Below are 7,806 nucleotides of genomic sequence, written 5' to 3'. Positions count from 1 at the left end.
TTCAGCTCTCCCACTTGTAAGTGAGAACATGTGGTGTTTGATTTTCTGTTCCTGCGTTAGTTTGCTAAGGATAACAGCTTCCAGCTCCATCCATGTCCCCACAAAGGACGTGATTCATTCCTTTTTAAGGCTGCATAGTATTATGAACTGGATAAAGAAAATGTGGTACAAACTCCCTTCTTAAGCCTGTTTCCCATGCAGGATTGTCCAAGGGCTGATTCCTTCCCACTCAGCCCATTTTCATTCATCTTCTGCTCACCCCCTCACAAGGAAATCCAGCCCTCAGCCAGCCTCATCCCTCCAGGAGTTTTCACCTACCCTGCATCTGTCAGCACCTCCAAGTGTTTATCCCCATCCCAGCCTTTTCCTGGCCCTGAGCTGTGGATTAATTTCCTGTTGCTGCGGCAACAAATCACAGATTTAGTGACTTAAAACAACGCAAGTTTATTGTCTTACATTTGTTGGGTCAGAAGTCTGAAATGAGTATTAAGGGGCTAAAACCAAGGTGTTGACAGGGCCACATTCTTTGTGGAGACTTTTAGGAGACAATCTGTTACCGACCATTGCCAGCTTCTGGAAGCTGCCCATGTTCCTTGGCTCGTGGCCCCTTCCCTGCATCACTCCAGCCTCTGCTGCTGCCATCACATCTCTTCCTCTGCCTCTGACCTTCCTGCCTGTCCTTATAAGGACCCTGTGATTATACTGGGCACACGTGGATAATCCTGGATAAACTCTCCAACTCAAGATCCTTAGCTTAATCATATCTGCCACATCCCTTTACCATGCGAAGGGAACATGTTCACAGGCTCCTGGGATTAGGATGTAGACATCTTTGGGGCCATTATTCTGTCTACCACAGGCTGTTTCATTTAGTTGCCTCCTGGACATTTTCTTAGGTTCCTCAAACTCAGGGTGTCTAGAATAGAATTCATTCCCTCTCATTGTCCCTCTTCATCCTGTATGCCCCGGCTCAACACATGAGCAGCCATTACCCAGTTCTCTGAGCTGTTGTCTGGGTGAAACATAATGTTAAATACAAATCCAGCATTGATGGGCACTTGAGTAGTTTCCAGTGTCTTGTTACTGCAGACAGCTCTCCAGTGAATAACTCTGTGCATTTCTCATTTTTTAATATGTAGGTTAAATTCCCAGAAGTGAGATTGTTGGGTCAAAGGGAAAATGTGTTTGTAATTTTGAAAGATACTGTCAAATTGTTCTCCAGGAGGGTTGAATCAATGAGCCCTTCCACTAGCAATGTACAAGAACGCGTGCTTCCCCACGGCCTTGGCAACAAAGCGGACTGCCTAACTTTTGGGTTTTTACCAGTTCAATAGGTGAAAAAATAGTATCTCAGGGTATTTTTTGTTGTTGTTTTTTGTTTTTGTTTTTGTTTTGAGACAGAGTCTCGCTCTGTCGCCCAGGCTGGAGTGCAGTGGCACGATCTCAGCTCACTGCAGCTTCTGCCTCCTAGGTTCAAGCCATTCTCCTGCCTCAGCCTCCCAAGTAGCTGGGACTACAGGCACCCGCCACCATGCCCGGCTAATTTTTTATATTTTTAGTAGAGACGTGGTTTCACCGTGTTAGCCCGGATGGTCTCGATCTCCTGACCTCGTGGTCTACCCGCGTCGGCCTCCCAAAGTGCTGGGATTACAGGCGTGGGCCACCACGCCCAGCCAGTAGTTTTAATTTGCATTTTTCTTAAGAGATTCTGCATTTCTCTCATGCGCTTAGTGGGTGTTTGAATCTTCTGTGATCTCTCTTCATATCTTTGGCCCTTTTAAAATTCGGATTAATGGATTTTTTCTTTTCAATTTTTACAAGCCCTTTTTTTTCTGTAATATGAGCTGCAAACATTTTTCCATTTTGTCATTTGTCTTTTATATCATATGAGTTTTTATGTAATCAAATTTGTCATTTTTATTTTTTGGTTTCTGGATTCTAAGTTATTTAGAAAGGCCTTCCAGTGTTCCCTTTAAACATTAAAATAATAACATTTTATTAAATGAGGGGGATTGGACACAGACATCTATTTCTTTTCTGAAAAATCCTCATGAAATGAAACTAAAGGAATGACATAATTAGATAGATACAGGCAATTCTCATATTCTCAGATTCTGTATTTGCAAATTCATCTGCTTACTAAAATTTACTGTAATCCCAAAATCAATACAAATGGCATTTTGTGGCCATTTGCAAACATGTGCAGAACAGCAAAAATTTTGAGTTGCCTAATGTGCACTTTTCTAGCTAAGGTCAAACAAGGTAATACTGTGCCTGGTTTCAATGTTCATACTAAAAGCAAGTGTCCTTTTTGTGGTACACATACTGCCACATTTTTCACATTTTTGTGCTTTTTGTTGGTGATTTAGCTGTTAAAAATAGCCCCTATGCATAGTGCTGAAGTACTGTTGCCTAGTGTTCCTAAGTGCAGGAATGCTATGATGTGCTTTACAAAGCAAATACCAGTGAGCTTTGTTCAGGCATGAGTTATAGTGCTGTTGGCTGCAAGTTCAATGTTCATGAATCAACACTATCTATTAAACAAGGTTATATATTGATCAGTTTGCAAAACTGTTGCGACCAGAGGCTTCCAAGACCCTAACCCTATATTTCTCTTATGGGCAATGGTTCAATATTCACTAATGCACTGTTCACAATGACTTTACAGAACATAGCTACCAAGAATAATGAGGTTCAATTGTAGGTAGGTAGGTAGATAAATCGATGCCCACAAGAACAAAAAGATTAGAAGAAAAGTAGAAGATGAGTGATTTCAACAAATTTTTAGATAGATGGAAAGTAGATAGAGGAATCTAACTAATTTAGCAAAATGAAGGAAGCTACAACCTGGACGAGAAGGGTGCCATTTGTTTCTTGCAGAACCCAAGAAAAGCTTTGGTTTTCAAAGCATAAATCACCATGGGATGGGAGGTTGGGGGATGTGAACTGCAGAGCAGAAAACCAGGGTACTGGTTTAAAATCCTAACATGGCGTGGTAAGATCCCTAGTTCCCCATCTCTGTCACATGCAACCTGGGAACCGTAGAGATAATGTAGGTATCAGAAGAAACCATTTAAAGAGATAAAATAAATGTATCCATGAAGCGAAAACAAGATGCTGTAAAAAAAAGAAGCAATCAAAAGATAAGAAAGGGCTTTTGAATCTTAAAAATAGGGCAGCAGAAAATTTAAAAAACATAACAAGTTGGAAGACAAAATGAAGGAAATCTCTCAGAAAGCAAAATTAAAAGAGTAAGAAAACTGTGGGGGAAGGTAATAAAATTAAAACATTTATCACACATTTTGATTAATAGCAGGTCCAGAAAAAAAGAAGATAGAAAATGGAGGGGAGAAAAGTTATCAAAGGGGGGAAAAAAAACACTTTTCAGAACTGAAGGACAAGAATCTTCAGATTGCAAGGCCATCAGGTAAACAATCCTTTGAGTAAAAAAGACCCACACCAAAGCACATTGTCATGAAATTCCGGAACTTCTAGGGGAGAAAAAAAAAATCCTAAAAATTTTCAAAGCAATACAACAGGTTACAGTTAAAATATTAGTAATCAGAATAGATTATCTCAATAGCATTGCTGACATCTAGAAACTACTAGAGGTACTTTCAAAATTTTGACGGATAAATCAATTTCAGCCCAGACGTCTGTACCTAAACTATTAGTTAACACAAAGGCATTTTTAGAAATGCACGGATTCAGATGACTTCTAGGGCATTGTTGCCTAGAGAGTCACTACAGGATGTGCTCCTACAAAATGAGAAGGAAACCAAAAAAAGAGAACATACCAGCCATAGACAGTAATTTACGAAGAACCCAGGCATGAAAAGCAGCCAGACCAGATTAGAGCAAAGTTTCAGAAATGATGTCTCCAGTGGGGAAAAATGGAACTAATGTATTTAGGATCTTGGAATATTTATTGATGAGCATTAAATAGGGGTATTGCAACATGTGGGATAAATTAGTGATGGGTTCATGTACAACCAGGAAGATGAAAAAAATGGAGGTAATAATTAACTCCAGGAAAAACAGAGGGTTATATAAAAAAGAAGGCATGGTCATAGTGCATTATTTGACCCAGCATTGAGCAATATTTGCAAAACTGTGATAACACAAACATTGACTTCTGATTTACTTTAAATTACAAAATAACCATTTGGAGCACAAAGAAAAAGGAAATAAGAAATGTTTATGGGAGCACTAAATCTTTATTTCCCATGGTAGAAAATTAGGATACCTAAAACTGATAAGTAAAATAAGAGTAGTATAAGCACACCCTGCCAGTAATTTGTGGGCACTAGTGTTTTGGTAGCAATTTTACAAAAGACACAGAAGTAGTTTTTGCAGGACTCTCCCTTACATACCCTAATTGGTGAAAGGCAAGGTCTCAGTCCTGTGGATGTCAGGAATAGAGGCAAACTGTCCCCAGTCACTTTTCTCAGGTATGGAGAACACCCCAGAAGTGGTCTCAAGCACCTTTCAGACGAGGGAAATCAAATTCCTTTCTTCATTTACAATCATGTATAAAGAGCAAAATATTTTCTTTGAAACTCCTTTTCTCCTAGATTGCTTCCACAGGATGAAACACAGGAGAAAAGAAGAGCAAACTGACATTCAGAATGCAAACTTTCTCACTGGACCAATTTATGAATTCCTAATTATTTCTCTGCATAGAGGATCTTTAAAATCATCAAAAGACAAATACATTTCTTAGTAAACCCTACATTCTGTTGTCCTAATTTTTGGAGGGTAAAGAAAGGTTGTGTAGGATGTCTATTTCTTTAGTTGATTTGCAGTCACTGGAGAAATTATAGGGAACAAAGGAAAAAAGAGCCATAAATACAAATGAATTCCTTTTATACGAGTTGAAAAACCACAGGACATGCTCCATTTTTTAACACTCCAGGTGTGATCAGAGATTACGTATCCACCACAGGAGAGTGGAGAGTTAATTAAAATTTTTGCTCCTACTCAGAGAAAGAAATGTCTTTTTGTTTGATAAGCAGGCTGGCTTTTGAGTGTTGTTGGTGCTTTCTTCTCTCCTCACTGGAGTGTCACAAAAAAGCAGATCAAAGAGAGCCTTCCATCCGGATATGTTTCCTACCACCTTTCTTAGCTAATGGACTTAAAAGTGTCTTTCACTGACAGGCTCATCTCATATTTTAGAAATGCCATCTCTTTACTATATTGATAAATATGCAAACAGGCTGTGATAGATGCTTACGGAAAATCACATTTAACATTAATTAAGCCAAGACCATCCCAAATAGTCGGAGTGGGAGAGTCTGGCAGAGTGCAACATCTCACCCCTACCATTTGTATTTTACTTGTCAACTCACCATGTGATGGCCAGAAATTAACACGTGAGATTGAACCTTCAGCTCTCTCAAGCAGGGTTGTTTTGTTGTGTTTTCCCTTTTGCTTTTGGTCTTTATGATTCTGTACCCTCTGGCTGACATCTCCTACCCTGAGGGGGAAAAAATGTTTGGGAGAAATCCTGCTGATTTTTTCTTTAAGAGAGTGACAAAATGAAATAAAACGGAGCAAAATAGAAGCAGCCGGTTTGCAGTCTGTCTAAGCAGGCGGGTCGGGCTGCAGCAGGGGTCGTTCATTGTCTCGCAGCTCTGGGTGCCCGCAGAGAAAACCTGGCCCGAGATGCAGCCACCAATAAAAGGACTCCATTCTGCCACTCAGGGCTTTGTGAGGCGCCAAAGCTTGTCCTGGTTGCCATGGCTACTGTCTGATTGTGGCGGGTTTGTCACAGTGCTTGATAAAGTGGGAAGGTTATTCTTGATAGGCCCAAGTAATCATAACCTCGCAAAGCTTGAGAGTGTGGATTTAAAATTGGTTTTCCTCCTCTCTTTAAACTGGGAATATGGGGATGGGGGCAGGGATTCTCAGGATAAAGCAGCCTCAGGACTCCTTCAGCAGGTGGTGAGCGTGGCACCCAGCAGGAGGACTACGGGCTGTGCTGGTCTGGAAGGGAGGTGTGCGTGTGCCCAGAGGCCAGGCAGAAAGGATGGTCACAACTGCTGGGCCATCTCTGGCCTGATAGATTCTTCAGGGAAGGGACCAGAATGGCATTCTCTCCTGGCTCCACCTGTAAACGGATTATTCTCGTACCTCTCTCTCCTTTCCTCCCTTCCCTCCTCCCTTCCGCCTTCCTTTACTAAGTTTCCTCTTTCCCTTTCCCTTTCTCCACTTGTGCCCTGTCTCAGTCCACTTGTGCTGTTGTAACAGGATACCTGAGATCAGGCAATTTATAAAGGACAGACAGTTCTTGGCTCCTGGTCCTGGAGGCTGGGAAGTCCAAGGTCGAGGGCCTGGCATCTTGTGAGGGCCTTCTTGCTGCGTCATCCCGAGGCGGAAGCGCAGAGAAGAGGGGAGAGAGCAGGAGACTGAACTTGTAGCCTCAAGCCCTTTGCCTGAGTTGGCATTAACCCATTCACAAGAGTGGAGCTCTTCTGACCTAAACACTCCCACCAGGCCTCACCATTCAATGTCGTTGCATTGGGGATTAAGTTTCAACACATGGAAACCTTTTGGGGGACACATTCAAACCTTAGCACTTCCCTTCTTTTCTCCCCTTGCAGTGCGGCAGAATTTCTAACAGAGCTGATTCTTTAAAAATATATATTTTTTTCTCATGGAGAATGATGGGAAAAAGTTAGATTTGAGGCAACAGCTGATAGATTCTGGCCACAGAATTACAGACTTTTCTTTTGCCAGGAGGGACCTACATGATTACCTAGGCGGTGGTTCTCAGACTTAGCTGCATCAGGACTACTGGGAAGAGCTTTTTAAAACACAGATTCCGGGGCCCTACTCCCAGAGTTCCTGATTCATCAGGTCTGGGATGGGGCCCTGAGAATCTGGGCTTCTAACAAGTTGCCAGGTGATGCTGATGCTGCCGGCTCGGGCCATGCTTTGGGAACTGACATAGACCAGTACCCATTTTATACAGTGGAGGAAACTGAGGCTGCCGAGGGATAAATTAGTCGCCAAGGGTTCAGGTGACTTGATAGCCACTCTGGAACTGGTGTCCAGTTATAGAAGCTTTAAAAGCCATTTGAAGAGACAGGGCAGGTAGGTTGTTCCTCCTCTGCCTTCCATCCCACTCGCCCAGGGCATCTAGATGAGCTGGTTTTGTTCCCAAAGGGCTGCCAGCAGGATAGCCACTCACCACACGTGGCCACCTTCTGAGTGGAGCACTCCAGACCATGGTCACGCACGCTGCCTCTGAGTTAAGCCGACCACAGACCTTGGCACTCTAGGCCCAGCTTTGCCTTCTAATTTTTGCCCCAGGAAGCCTGCTTTGACTGTGGCTGGGATCTCTCCCACCTCTGCTGGCATTCAAAGTCCCATGGCCCTGCCAGAGAGCCCTTAGGTTTTTCAGTTCCTGGCATGTTTGTGCTGTTGCCCCTGCTAGCCTGTGAACTCCAGGGGCCAGGGCTGTGCCTTTGCACCCATCATGGCTCTAGAGTACCTGATAAATGAACTATGTGGGCATACAGGGTGGAAGGAATCTGGATACATGTTTGAGATTTTCGGAAGCCAACTATAAGAAGCCAGACTATGAGGGATGGGGAGTCCAGTTACACGCAGAGCAGGGGTGGGGGCTACACTTTCAGTGTTAGTGAGGAACCCGGAGTAAGAAATGAGGCCTGTTGCAGTGAGAACGCCTGCAGAGGTGGAAGCCAGTGCAGGGGCCTCACATCAGGGCTCTCTCCCTGTGCTAGCAGAGGGCTGAGGTTTTTTTTCGTTTTGTTTTTTTTTTTGAGACGGGAATCCCGCTCT

At 42.9% G+C, this 7,806-nt stretch overlaps 2 protein-coding genes across 6 annotated transcripts in view; one reads left to right on the top strand and one right to left on the bottom strand.

The window, feature by feature from the left end:
* OXNAD1 (oxidoreductase NAD binding domain containing 1) overlaps positions 1–7,806 on the bottom strand; it is an 87,251-nt gene that overhangs the window by 17,069 nt on the left and 62,376 nt on the right. The gene's annotated exons all lie outside the window — the stretch shown is intronic.
* The window catches only part of RFTN1 (raftlin, lipid raft linker 1), a 207,576-nt gene that overhangs the window by 187,881 nt on the left and 11,889 nt on the right, over positions 1–7,806 (top strand). The gene's annotated exons all lie outside the window — the stretch shown is intronic.

Source organism: Gorilla gorilla, chromosome 2 (assembly GCF_029281585.2).
Source record: "Gorilla gorilla gorilla isolate KB3781 chromosome 2, NHGRI_mGorGor1-v2.1_pri, whole genome shotgun sequence".
Taxonomy (NCBI): domain Eukaryota; kingdom Metazoa; phylum Chordata; class Mammalia; order Primates; family Hominidae; genus Gorilla; species Gorilla gorilla.
This window is presented reverse-complemented; position numbering and strand designations above follow the sequence as displayed.